The sequence below is a fragment of the Hyla sarda genome, unplaced genomic scaffold, assembly GCF_029499605.1.
Source record: "Hyla sarda isolate aHylSar1 unplaced genomic scaffold, aHylSar1.hap1 scaffold_1056, whole genome shotgun sequence".
Lineage (NCBI taxonomy): Eukaryota > Metazoa > Chordata > Amphibia > Anura > Hylidae > Hyla > Hyla sarda.
The window spans coordinates 7862-21991 of record NW_026607675.1 but is presented as its reverse complement, the minus strand read 5'-3'; the positions used below and the strand labels follow the sequence as shown (position 1 = coordinate 21991).

The 14130-nt window shown below is 44.5% G+C and overlaps 4 non-coding genes across 4 annotated transcripts; all 4 read left to right on the top strand.

Moving 5' to 3' along the window:
• Positions 1-247: 247 nt before the first annotated feature.
• On the top strand, positions 248-438 carry LOC130299520 (U2 spliceosomal RNA). Its single transcript, XR_008850631.1, has one exon. It is a non-coding gene; the product is annotated as a U2 spliceosomal RNA (small nuclear RNA).
• Positions 439-2531: 2093 nt separating this feature from the next.
• Positions 2532-2722, top strand: LOC130299565 (U2 spliceosomal RNA). The gene has a single exon (XR_008850672.1). It is a non-coding gene; the product is annotated as a U2 spliceosomal RNA (small nuclear RNA).
• A 2096-nt stretch (positions 2723-4818) lies between these two features.
• LOC130299554 (U2 spliceosomal RNA) lies at positions 4819-5009 on the top strand. The gene has a single exon (XR_008850663.1). It is a non-coding gene; the product is annotated as a U2 spliceosomal RNA (small nuclear RNA).
• Positions 5010-7096: 2087 nt separating this feature from the next.
• Positions 7097-7287, top strand: LOC130299542 (U2 spliceosomal RNA). The gene has a single exon (XR_008850652.1). It is a non-coding gene; the product is annotated as a U2 spliceosomal RNA (small nuclear RNA).
• Positions 7288-14130: the final 6843 nt, after the last annotated feature.

Genomic DNA, 14130 nt, shown 5'->3' with positions numbered 1-14130 from the left:
GGAGTAAGAAGGGTTCCTGGCAAATCCGGGTTATGGATTGCATTTAAAAAGGCCCCGTGGGAGTGCAATGGGCCCCTGTCTTGCTGCTTAGCAATAATGGTATGGGTTTAGGTTCTGCTGTGTGTACTGGTGGTTGACTGCCCCCCAGCCCAGAGTGTGCATGGAAAATTGTCTGGCAGCCTCCCTGACAGCAAGCAGTGATAGTGCCCATGAAGGGGACCTTGTTGGGCCCGCCCCTTTCACGGTTATCGCTTCTCGGCCTTTTGGCTAAGATCAAGTGTAGTATCTGTTCTTATCAGTTTAATATCTGATACGTCCCCTATCTGGGGACCATATATTAAATGGATTTTTGAGAACGGGGGCCGATTTCGAAGCTTGCTTCCGTCGCCCTATGCATTGACCCGATATGGCAGTATCTTCGGGTACAGTGCACCACCCCCTTACAGGGTTAAAAAGAAAGATTCCTACTTTCATTGCTACCTGCTTGCTGGCTAGCCAGCTAGCCAGCCCTGTGGGCCTTGCTGCTGCTGCAGCCAAAAAACAAAAGGTGGTGCTGCTGCTGCTTCTGCTGCTTCTGCTTCTGCTTGTGTCTGGCCCCTGTTGGAGCGTCCAGGCACAGGACTTCTGCTGCTGCTGACTAAATGGCCTCCTTAATTGGATCATTTGAGTAGCCAGCACACCTGTGCAGGTAGGGCATGACATGATAGGCAGCTGCCTTGATAGCGGGTGGGTGCTGAATGTTCCTAATTGACAAAATAAGATTAATGCTTATGAAGAAATATAAAATCTCATCCCTTCCCCAATATCGCGCCACACCCCTACCCCTTAATTCCCTGGTTGAACTTGATGGACATATGTCTTTTTTCGACCGTACTAACTATGTAACTATGTAACATAACATGGGGGGGGGGGGGGGGGGTCTCCTGGCTGTTCACACAGGTGTGTCATTGCTGTACATTGACCATGCATTGCTTCTGTGGTATTGCAAAGGCAAAGACAAATGCTTCCAGCCATCCATTGCACTAATGGATTGGTCATCAGCTGGCTGTCTATGTCCCGCATCAATATAGACCAAAGTACAGAGGGTTAGGCTATGCTATTGTGCACCTACCTGATGCATCAGAAGGTGCGAGGCCCTTGCTAAATTCTGTGCACAGACTTTGAGATCTATGCTTTAGACTGTATCTAAACCTGCTCCAACATGGACTGACATTCTGGCCTACTTTCAGCCGATGCGACTTGTCTGTCGCTGAACAGTCGCTTTTTATGTATTCAGCACCTATGTATAATGTTGTAAAAATGCTCTAGAAGCTAAAGTCGCAGAAATGTCACACATATTTGGCCTGCAACTTTCTGTGCGACAAATTCAGACAGGAAAAATCAGTATAAATCCTTAGAAAATTATCCCCCAGTGTCTCCATCTGCTGGCGGTATTGAATAAGCATTGCTGCACTGATGGGGTATGCATTAGACGAAAAAAAAGAAGAAAAAGAAGAATAATACGCCCAGAAAAGAGGCGAAAAGGAGAAAAACGTAAAAAAACGTGAAAAAAAAGTAAGAGGAAGAGAAGGGAAAAAAAGGTGGAAATGGGTTTAAAAGTGATTTCGGCGGAGAAATATATATATATATATATATATATATATATATATATATATATATGCGCACACACACACATAGATATAAACGTATTCTCCGTTGAGATATTGCAGCCGCTGCTGTGTCCAGGCCCAGGAGCCTTAGCACTGTGCTGTGATGTCACTCAATACCACTGACATCACTAGGTGTAAACAACATCTCTCCTTTGCTGTGTATGTGACTATGGAGCTGTTTGGTGATGTCGTCTATTACGGCCTTCATAGAAGCAACAGGAGATTGTTGCATCCATCTTGAACCCTCAGAACTACAGTGCTATGATGTCACTCACTTCCACAGGCCTTGCAGAGTGTAAACAACAACAACCCAGCTTTGTTGTGTATGTAACCATAGGGATTTGTGATGTCACCTAGAACCTTCACAGCAGCGACAGCTTTATGAGGAGCATCAGCACTGCTCTGCCTGAGCAGAACCATCACCGCCATAGGTTGTCAAATAACCCGGATTTAACCCACACAGGTAAGTCCAATGGGGTGCAGGCATGTCCTCTATGCTTACAGCTTCCCGTGGGTGTTGGTTTGATACCGTTTGGGGACAGCCAAGGAGGCATCTGCAGGCAACAAAGGTAGGTGTGTGCTTGTGTGTGTGTTTCCTATGCAGATCCTAAGCCCAGTGTCACATGCAAGTAGGAGGAGTAAGAAGGGTTCCTGGCAAATCCGGGTTATGGATTGCATTTAAAAAGGCCCCGTGGGAGTGCAATGGGCCCCTGTCTTGCTGCTTAGCAATAATGGTATGGGTTTAGGTTCTGCTGTGTGTACTGGTGGTTGACTGCCCCCCAGCCCAGAGTGTGCATGGAAAATTGTCTGGCAGCCTCCCTGACAGCAAGCAGTGATAGTGCCCATGAAGGGGACCTTGTTGGGCCCGCCCCTTTCACGGTTATCGCTTCTCGGCCTTTTGGCTAAGATCAAGTGTAGTATCTGTTCTTATCAGTTTAATATCTGATACGTCCCCTATCTGGGGACCATATATTAAATGGATTTTTGAGAACGGGGGCCGATTTCGAAGCTTGCTTCCGTCGCCCTATGCATTGACCCGATATGGCAGTATCTTCGGGTACAGTGCACCACCCCCTTACAGGGTTAAAAAGAAAGATTCCTACTTTCATTGCTACCTGCTTGCTGGCTAGCCAGCTAGCCAGCCCTGTGGGCCTTGCTGCTGCTGCAGCCAAAAAACAAAAGGTGGTGCTGCTGCTGCTTCTGCTGCTTCTGCTTCTGCTTGTGTCTGGCCCCTGTTGGAGCGTCCAGGCACAGGACTTCTGCTGCTGCTGACTAAATGGCCTCCTTAATTGGATCATTTGAGTAGCCAGCACACCTGTGCAGGTAGGGCATGACATGATAGGCAGCTGCCTTGATAGCGGGTGGGTGCTGAATGTTCCTAATTGACAAAATAAGATTAATGCTTATGAAGAAATATAAAATCTCATCCCTTCCCCAATATCGCGCCACACCCCTACCCCTTAATTCCCTGGTTGAACTTGATGGACATATGTCTTTTTTCGACCGTACTAACTATGTAACTATGTAACATAACATGGGGGGGGGGGGGGGGGGGTCTCCTGGCTGTTCACACAGGTGTGTCATTGCTGTACATTGACCATGCATTGCTTCTGTGGTATTGCAAAGGCAAAGACAAATGCTTCCAGCCTTCCATTGCACTAATGGATTGGTCATCAGCTGGCTGTCTATGTCCCGCATCAATATAGACCAAAGTACAGAGGGTTAGGCTATGCTATTGTGCACCTACCTGATGCATCAGAAGGTGCGAGGCCCTTGCTAAATTCTGTGCACAGACTTTGAGATCTATGCTTTAGACTGTATCTAAACCTGCTCCAACATGGACTGACATTCTGGCCTACTTTCAGCCGATGCGACTTGTCTGTCGCTGAACAGTCGCTTTTTATGTATTCAGCACCTATGTATAATGTTGTAAAAATGCTCTAGAAGCTAAAGTCGCAGAAATGTCACACATATTTGGCCTGCAACTTTCTGTGCGACAAATTCAGACAGGAAAAATCAGTATAAATCCTTAGAAAATTATCCCCCAGTGTCTCCATCTGCTGGCGGTATTGAATAAGCATTGCTGCACTGATGGGGTATGCATTAGACGAAAAAAAAGAAGAAAAAGAAGAATAATACGCCCAGAAAAGAGGCGAAAAGGAGAAAAACGTAAAAAAACGTGAAAAAAAAGTAAGAGGAAGAGAAGGGAAAAAAAGGTGGAAATGGGTTTAAAAGTGATTTCGGCGGAGAAATATATATATATATATATATATATATATATATATATATATATATACGCGCACACACACACATATATATAAACGTATTCTCCGTTGAGATATTGCAGCCGCTGCTGTGTCCAGGCCCAGGAGCCTTAGCACTGTGCTGTGATGTCACTCAATACCACTGACATCACTAGGTGTAAACAACATCTCTCCTTTGCTGTGTATGTGACTATGGAGCTGTTTGGTGATGTCGTCTATTATGGCCTTCATAGAAGCAACAGGAGATTGTTGCATCCATCTAGAACCCTCAGAACTACAGTGCTATGATGTCACTCACTTCCACAGGCCTTGCAGAGTGTAAACAACAACAACCCAGCTTTGTTGTGTATGTAACCATAGGGATTTGTGATGTCACCTAGAACCTTCACAGCAGCGACAGCTTTATGAGGAGCATCAGCACTGCTCTGCCTGAGCAGAACCATCACCGCCATAGGTTGTCAAATAACCCGGATTTAACCCACACAGGTAAGTCCAATGGGGTGCAGGCATGTCCTCTATGCTTACAGCTTCCCGTGGGTGTTGGTTTGATACCGTTTGGGGACAGCCAAGGAGGCATCTGCAGGCAACAAAGGTAGGTGTGTGCTTGTGTGTGTGTTTCCTATGCAGATCCTAAGCCCAGTGTCACATGCAAGTAGGAGGAGTAAGAAGGGTTCCTGGCAAATCCGGGTTATGGATTGCATTTAAAAAGGCCCCGTGGGAGTGCAATGGGCCCCTGTCTTGCTGCTTAGCAATAATGGTATGGGTTTAGGTTCTGCTGTGTGTACTGGTGGTTGACTGCCCCCCAGCCCAGAGTGTGCATGGAAAATTGTCTGGCAGCCTCCCTGACAGCAAGCAGTGATAGTGCCCATGAAGGGGACCTTGTTGGGCCCGCCCCTTTCACGGTTATCGCTTCTCGGCCTTTTGGCTAAGATCAAGTGTAGTATCTGTTCTTATCAGTTTAATATCTGATACGTCCCCTATCTGGGGACCATATATTAAATGGATTTTTGAGAACGGGGGCCGATTTCGAAGCTTGCTTCCGTCGCCCTATGCATTGACCCGATATGGCAGTATCTTCGGGTACAGTGCACCACCCCCTTACAGGGTTAAAAAGAAAGATTCCTACTTTCATTGCTACCTGCTTGCTGGCTAGCCAGCTAGCCAGCCCTGTGGGCCTTGCTGCTGCTGCAGCCAAAAAACAAAAGGTGGTGCTGCTGCTGCTTCTGCTGCTTCTGCTTGTGTCTGGCCGCTGTTGGAGCGTCCAGGCACAGGACTTCTGCTGCTGCTGACTAAATGGCCTCCTTAATTGGATCATTTGAGTAGCCAGCACACCTGTGCAGGTAGGGCATGACATGATAGGCAGCTGCCTTGATAGCGGGTGGGTGCTGAATGTTCCTAATTGACAAAATAAGATTAATGCTTATGAAGAAATATAAAATCTCATCCCTTCCCCAATATCGCGCCACACCCCTACCCCTTAATTCCCTGGTTGAACTTGATGGACATATGTCTTTTTTCGACCGTACTAACTATGTAACTATGTAACATAACATGGGGGGGGGGGGGGTCTCCTGGCTGTTCACACAGGTGTGTCATTGCTGTACATTGACCATGCATTGCTTCTGTGGTATTGCAAAGGCAAAGACAAATGCTTCCAGCCATCCATTGCACTAATGGATTGGTCATCAGCTGGCTGTCTATGTCCCGCATCAATATAGACCAAAGTACAGAGGGTTAGGCTATGCTATTGTGCACCTACCTGATGCATCAGAAGGTGAGAGGCCCTTGCTAAATTCTGTGCACAGACTTTGAGATCTATACTTTAGACTGTATCTAAACCTGCTCCAACATGGACTGACATTCTGGCCTACTTTCAGCCGATGCGACTTGTCTGTCGCTGAACAGTCGCTTTTTATGTATTCAGCACCTATGTATAATGTTGTAAAAATGCTCTAGAAGCTAAAGTCGCAGAAATGTCACACATATTTGGCCTGCAACTTTCTGTGCGACAAATTCAGACAGGAAAAATCAGTATAAATCCTTAGAAAATTATCCCCCAGTGTCTCCATCTGCTGGCGGTATTGAATAAGCATTGCTGCACTGATGGGGTATGCATTAGACGAAAAAAAAGAAGAAAAAGAAGAATAATACGCCCAGAAAAGAGGCGAAAAGGAGAAAAACGTAAAAAAACGTGAAAAAAAAGTAAGAGGAAGAGAAGGGAAAAAAAGGTGGAAATGGGTTTAAAAGTGATTTCGGCGGAGAAATATATATATATATATATATATATATATATATATATATATATATATACGCGCACACACACACATATATATAAACGTATTCTCCGTTGAGATATTGCAGCCGCTGCTGTGTCCAGGCCCAGGAGCCTTAGCACTGTGCTGTGATGTCACTCAATACCACTGACATCACTAGGTGTAAACAACATCTCTCCTTTGCTGTGTATGTGACTATGGAGCTGTTTGGTGATGTCGTCTATTATGGCCTTCATAGAAGCAACAGGAGATTGTTGCATCCATCTAGAACCCTCAGAACTACAGTGCTATGATGTCACTCACTTCCACAGGCCTTGCAGAGTGTAAACAACAACAACCCAGCTTTGTTGTGTATGTAACCATAGGGATTTGTGATGTCACCTAGAACCTTCACAGCAGCGACAGCTTTATGAGGAGCATCAGCACTGCTCTGCCTGAGCAGAACCATCACCGCCATAGGTTGTCAAATAACCCGGATTTAACCCACACAGGTAAGTCCAATGGGGTGCAGGCATGTCCTCTATGCTTACAGCTTCCCGTGGGTGTTGGTTTGATACCGTTTGGGGACAGCCAAGGAGGCATCTGCAGGCAACAAAGGTAGGTGTGTGCTTGTGTGTGTGTTTCCTATGCAGATCCTAAGCCCAGTGTCACATGCAAGTAGGAGGAGTAAGAAGGGTTCCTGGCAAATCCGGGTTATGGATTGCATTTAAAAAGGCCCCGTGGGAGTGCAATGGGCCCCTGTCTTGCTGCTTAGCAATAATGGTATGGGTTTAGGTTCTGCTGTGTGTACTGGTGGTTGACTGCCCCCCAGCCCAGAGTGTGCATGGAAAATTGTCTGGCAGCCTCCCTGACAGCAAGCAGTGATAGTGCCCATGAAGGGGACCTTGTTGGGCCCGCCCCTTTCACGGTTATCGCTTCTCGGCCTTTTGGCTAAGATCAAGTGTAGTATCTGTTCTTATCAGTTTAATATCTGATACGTCCCCTATCTGGGGACCATATATTAAATGGATTTTTGAGAACGGGGGCCGATTTCGAAGCTTGCTTCCGTCGCCCTATGCATTGACCCGATATGGCAGTATCTTCGGGTACAGTGCACCACCCCCTTACAGGGTTAAAAAGAAAGATTCCTACTTTCATTGCTACCTGCTTGCTGGCTAGCCAGCTAGCCAGCCCTGTGGGCCTTGCTGCTGCTGCAGCCAAAAAACAAAAGGTGGTGCTGCTGCTGCTTCTGCTGCTTCTGCTTGTGTCTGGCCGCTGTTGGAGCGTCCAGGCACAGGACTTCTGCTGCTGCTGACTAAATGGCCTCCTTAATTGGATCATTTGAGTAGCCAGCACACCTGTGCAGGTAGGGCATGACATGATAGGCAGCTGCCTTGATAGCGGGTGGGTGCTGAATGTTCCTAATTGACAAAATAAGATTAATGCTTATGAAGAAATATAAAATCTCATCCCTTCCCCAATATCGCGCCACACCCCTACCCCTTAATTCCCTGGTTGAACTTGATGGACATATGTCTTTTTTCGACCGTACTAACTATGTAACTATGTAACATAACATGGGGGGGGGGGGGGGGTCTCCTGGCTGTTCACACAGGTGTGTCATTGCTGTACATTGACCATGCATTGCTTCTGTGGTATTGCAAAGGCAAAGACAAATGCTTCCAGCCATCCATTGCACTAATGGATTGGTCATCAGCTGGCTGTCTATGTCCCGCATCAATATAGACCAAAGTACAGAGGGTTAGGCTATGCTATTGTGCACCTACCTGATGCATCAGAAGGTGCGAGGCCCTTGCTAAATTCTGTGCACAGACTTTGAGATCTATACTTTAGACTGTATCTAAACCTGCTCCAACATGGACTGACATTCTGGCCTACTTTCAGCCGATGCGACTTGTCTGTCGCTGAACAGTCGCTTTTTATGTATTCAGCACCTATGTATAATGTTGTAAAAATGCTCTAGAAGCTAAAGTCGCAGAAATGTCACACATATTTGGCCTGCAACTTTCTGTGCGACAAATTCAGACAGGAAAAATCAGTATAAATCCTTAGAAAATTATCCCCCAGTGTCTCCATCTGCTGGCGGTATTGAATAAGCATTGCTGCACTGATGGGGTATGCATTAGACGAAAAAAAAGAAGAAAAAGAAGAATAATACGCCCAGAAAAGAGGCGAAAAGGAGAAAAACGTAAAAAAACGTGAAAAAAAAGTAAGAGGAAGAGAAGGGAAAAAAAGGTGGAAATGGGTTTAAAAGTGATTTCGGCGGAGAAATATATATATATATATATATATATATATATAAAAAACAAAAGAGCAACAGCACTCAAAAAGTCCAAACGATATATAGGGATAGGTGCAGGCAACCTGTAAAAGGATCAAGTCCAACGATCCATCCAAATGTAGAAAAAGAGAGATCAGGGCAGCACTCCAATAGTGTGAAAAAAAGTTAAAATTTATTCCATCAAAGCAATGTGCAAAACAGCAGCGACGTTTCGATCCTCTCCAGGATCTTTTTCAAGCTGAACTAAACAGATTTGTGATTTCTTTTATACAGATACTCATCAAGTGAAACAATTATCAATCACATATAAAGTCAAAAAACAATAAAGTGCAATTAAAGCATAAATCGTGTACAGTAGAGTGATCAATGTACAATATAGGGCTCATATAACTTTTTTATTATGAGCAAAGTGCATATAAAAGTATCCAGAAAACCTGGATACTAAAGTGCTAACAGTGATCTAAAAACAATAAGGTTGCCTATAATTAAAAACAATCAAACAATCAGAGGAATGATTACAGTAACACTGTACCTTAGACGTGTGTGATGGCGTGCATGGACACTTGGCGTTCCGGAAGCGCCGTCTGTGCCAGCCCGCCCCCTAACATGACGTTCTACTTAATCATTGGTTTAGATCTCCGTCTTGCAAACGCCACAGTAGATCGGCGCGTGCGCATTGCTGACTTAATCGTCCGTACACTGTCATGTATCGGCGCCTGCGCACCAAAGGAATAGGTGCGTCGGTGCCATTTTGAGAACTGGAGAAGCTTCCCTTACATAGAAGAATACGTGAATAACGTGTCCCAAACAAAATAACACGGCAGTCAATGGAAAAACAGGTAACCAGGGGGCAAGATTCCATGTCAAACCCTATGCCGTCAATGCTCGATTCCAGATAGTGACAGAATAAAAAAACAAATGCAAAAATGAGCATAAGAAATGAAAACAATATAAAAAATGGATTCAACTGAATAAGGCAGGTAAGTATTAGGTTCAGGTTCTCTCGAACCTAACTATTTGGGGTGCATAGCAGGGCATAATTAAATTAGAATAGACCGGATTGTGGTCACAAAACCCCTATTCCGTGGGTCACCCCTATTAACATGACTTATATAATAAGTACATATTAAGGGTGGGTGTCAGTCCCGACACACCCAATCGCCTCGGGTGCGTCCGGAACCCACCAAAACCCTCGGGCGCTCGGGGCCAGGTGTCTGTGTTCAAACAGCAGCCCGTACCTGTGTGGACCCTGGTCATCATCAACTTCCCTGTGCCATGTAAGTCCAAGATGGAATATGCCAAAATAAACAAAGTAGTATAGAAAAAATAAAAAAATAATGAAATAAAATAATGAAATAAAAAAAGGAAATTAAAATTATATTAAAAAGAAAAAGAAATAAAAAAACTGTCTGGAAGAGCAAAGACCGCAAAAGGTGGCACGTATCAAAACCTCCTATGGCACCTGTCCCACATGTCTATCGTGTACAAACGTCAGGGAGAAGACATAATGCAAATATAATTTATTAAAGAAATAATTACAAAGCAAGATATCCTGTTCTCAAAAGTTGACTGTTGCAAGTGGCGGAGATCAAGGGAGTAAACCAATTCCTCTGAGTGTGTTGAGCTCAAACTGAATCTGAAAAAAAGGGGAATAGAAGGATAAATTAGATAAACAAATCTATTGTACTCGGAAACCAAAGTGAACAACAATCCCCCACACCTTAGAGCATGCCCGGTGTAATCTTGAACTCCACGTTCAGCCCAACAGGGCGTAGTGTGGAAAGTTCAAAGATCCACCGAAGTTCCTTCTTTTTGAGAAGAGTTAAACGGTCCCCACCTCTTTTTGGGAGTGGGACATGGTCCAGAATCATAAATTTCAAATCCCGTTCTGTGTGGCCCTTTTCTGTAAAGTGTTTAGCCACTGGCAAATCTAAGCGTTTTTTGCGTATGGTATATCGGTGATTATTTAACCGCGTTTTCATGTCACATTTGGTTTCACCAATATATAGAAGTTGACAAGGGCACCACAGAACGTAGATAACATAATCCGAGCAACAATTTAGATAGTAATTAATCTTATATTTTTTGAGTGTATCAGGATGTTGGAACTCAGAGCCTTTTACCATTAGATTACAATTAACGCAAGACCTACAAGGAAAAGATCCCTTGCCCATTGTACCAAAATATCTTTGTTGTGGTGTTTTGGAGGAAGCTATATCAGCTTTCACCAATTTGTCCTTAATATTAGAAACTCTTCGATAGGACATTATGGGAGGATGTTTTAGAGATGGAATCTGGGGGAAACCTTTTTCTATAATCTGCCAGTTGCGTTTCAATATTTTAGTTAATTGTGTAGAGATATCATTAAAGGTACTCACAAATGTCAGTCTCTCTCCCTTGTCTACTGTCCGATTGGTGGGGCTCAGAGTTAGTGCTCTATCCATGGTTTTAACCCGCTCAGCATGGATGTCCAGCAACTTAGGGGGATAACCCCTCTGTCTGAAGTTGTGGGACATCCTGGTGAGCGCTGCTTCGCTATGTTCAGGGCGGTCAACTATTCTCTTAACTCTCAAAAACTGACTGTACGGTAAAGATCTCACCATATGCCTAGGATGGCAACTCGTGTATTGTAGGAGGGTGTTGCAGTCAGTCTTTTTAACATAAAGGTCCGTATGAAGTTTATTGTCTTGTAACGTGACTGAGGTATCCAAAAATTGTAGTTTATCTGTGGAAGATACAAGAGTAAATTGTATGTTATAGTCAATGGTGTTCAAAAATCTATGGAAATCATCCAATTCCTCAGTAGTGCCCGTCCAAATCAAAAAAATATCATCTATATATCGCCACCACTCCACTACCTTAGTGAAGTGGGGCGACATATAGATGAATTCCTCCTCCATACTGGCTACCACCATGTTTGCGTAGGTAGGCGCAACATTTGCGCCCATTGCGGTCCCTCTCGTCTGTAGGTAATATTGATCATTAAATATGAAGTAATTACAGCTAAGATTGATATCCAACAAGGCTAGTACAAAATGTAGTTTATCATCAGTACAATCCGTATTTAGCAGAGCCTTACGTACCGCATTAAGTCCTACCTCATGGCTGATAGATGTATAGAGACTCACTATATCGAAGGAAGCCAGTATGGAGTTGGATGGTATAGTCAAATTCTGGATTTTCAACAAAAAATCGGTCGTGTCCTGAAGATAAGACCTGGCCCCCACCGCATGTTCACGAAGCACCTGGTCTAAAAAAATTGAGATATTATTCAAGATGGAATTACGACCAGACACTATGGGTCTGCCCGGCGGATTTGACAGTGATTTATGAATTTTAGGTAATAGATAGAGGACCGGGGTAACAGGATGGTCAATCAGCAGAAAATCATACAGTGACTTATCAATGATGTTACTATCAAGAGCTTTGTCAAGGACCAATTTGATCCTGCGTTGGATGTCCCACCTGGGGTTTCTGTCCAACAGTTTGTAAACCGAGCTATCGCCTAATTGTCTCTCTGCCTCATGTAAGTACATCTGCCGGTCCATGACCACGACCGCGCCACCCTTGTCCGCAGGCTTGAAACTTGGACTTACATGGCACAGGGAAGTTGATGATGACCAGGGTCCACACAGGTACGGGCTGCTGTTTGAACACAGACACCTGGCCCCGAGCGCCCGAGGGTTTTGGTGGGTTCCGGACGCACCCGAGGCGATTGGGTGTGTCGGGACTGACACCCACCCTTAATATGTACTTATTATATAAGTCATGTTAATAGGGGTGACCCACGGAATAGGGGTTTTGTGACCACAATCCGGTCTATTCTAATTTAATTATGCCCTGCTATGCACCCCAAATAGTTAGGTTCGAGAGAACCTGAACCTAATACTTACCTGCCTTATTCAGTTGAATCCATTTTTTATATTGTTTTCATTTCTTATGCTCATTTTTGCATTTGTTTTTTTATTCTGTCACTATCTGGAATCGAGCATTGACGGCATAGGGTTTGACATGGAATCTTGCCCCCTGGTTACCTGTTTTTCCATTGACTGCCGTGTTATTTTGTTTGGGACACGTTATTCACGTATTCTTCTATGTAAGGGAAGCTTCTCCAGTTCTCAAAATGGCACCGACGCACCTATTCCTTTGGTGCGCAGGCGCCGATACATGACAGTGTACGGACGATTAAGTCAGCAATGCGCACGCGCCGATCTACTGTGGCGTTTGCAAGACGGAGATCTAAACCAATGATTAAGTAGAACGTCATGTTAGGGGGCGGGCTGGCACAGACGGCGCTTCCGGAACGCCAAGTGTCCATGCACGCCATCACACACGTCTAAGGTACAGTGTTACTGTAATCATTCCTCTGATTGTTTGATTGTTTTTAATTATAGGCAACCTTATTGTTTTTAGATCACTGTTAGCACTTTAGTATCCAGGTTTTCTGGATACTTTTATATGCACTTTGCTCATAATAAAAAAGTTATATGAGCCCTATATTGTACATTGATCACTCTACTGTACACGATTTATGCTTTAATTGCACTTTATTGTTTTTTGACTTTATATGTGATTGATAATTGTTTCACTTGATGAGTATCTGTATAAAAGAAATCACAAATCTGTTTAGTTCAGCTTGAAAAAGATCCTGGAGAGGATCGAAACGTCGCTGCTGTTTTGCACATTGCTTTGATGGAATAAATTTTAACTTTTTTTCACACTATTGGAGTGCTGCCCTGATCTCTCTTTTTCTATATATATATATATATATATATATATATATATATATACGCGCACACACACACATATATATAAACTTATTCTCCGTTGAGATATTGCAGCCGCTGCTGTGTCCAGGCCCAGGAGCCTTAGCACTGTGCTGTGATGTCACTCAATACCACTGACATCACTAGGTGTAAACAACATCTCTCCTTTGCTGTGTATGTGACTATGGAGCTGTTTGGTGATGTCGTCTATTATGGCCTTCATAGAAGCAACAGGAGATTGTTGCATCCATCTAGAACCCTCAGAACTACAGTGCTATGATGTCACTCACTTCCACAGGCCTTGCAGAGTGTAAACAACAACAACCCAGCTTTGTTGTGTATGTAACCATAGGGATTTGTGATGTCACCTAGAACCTTCACAGCAGCGACAGCTTTATGAGGAGCATCAGCACTGCTCTGCCTGAGCAGAACCATCACCGCCATAGGTTGTCAAATAACCCGGATTTAACCCACACAGGTAAGTCCAATGGGGTGCAGGCATGTCCTCTATGCTTACAGCTTCCCGTGGGTGTTGGTTTGATACCGTTTGGGGACAGCCAAGGAGGCATCTGCAGGCAACAAAGGTAGGTGTGTGCTTGTGTGTGTGTTTCCTATGCAGATCCTAAGCCCAGTGTCACATGCAAGTAGGAGGAGTAAGAAGGGTTCCTGGCAAATCCGGGTTATGGATTGCATTTAAAAAGGCCCCGTGGGAGTGCAATGGGCCCCTGTCTTGCTGCTTAGCAATAATGGTATGGGTTTAGGTTCTGCTGTGTGTACTGGTGGTTGACTGCCCCCCAGCCCAGAGTGTGCATGGAAAATTGTCTGGCAGCCTCCCTGACAGCAAGCAGTGATAGTGCCCATGAAGGGGACCTTGTTGGGCCCGCCCCTTTCACGGTT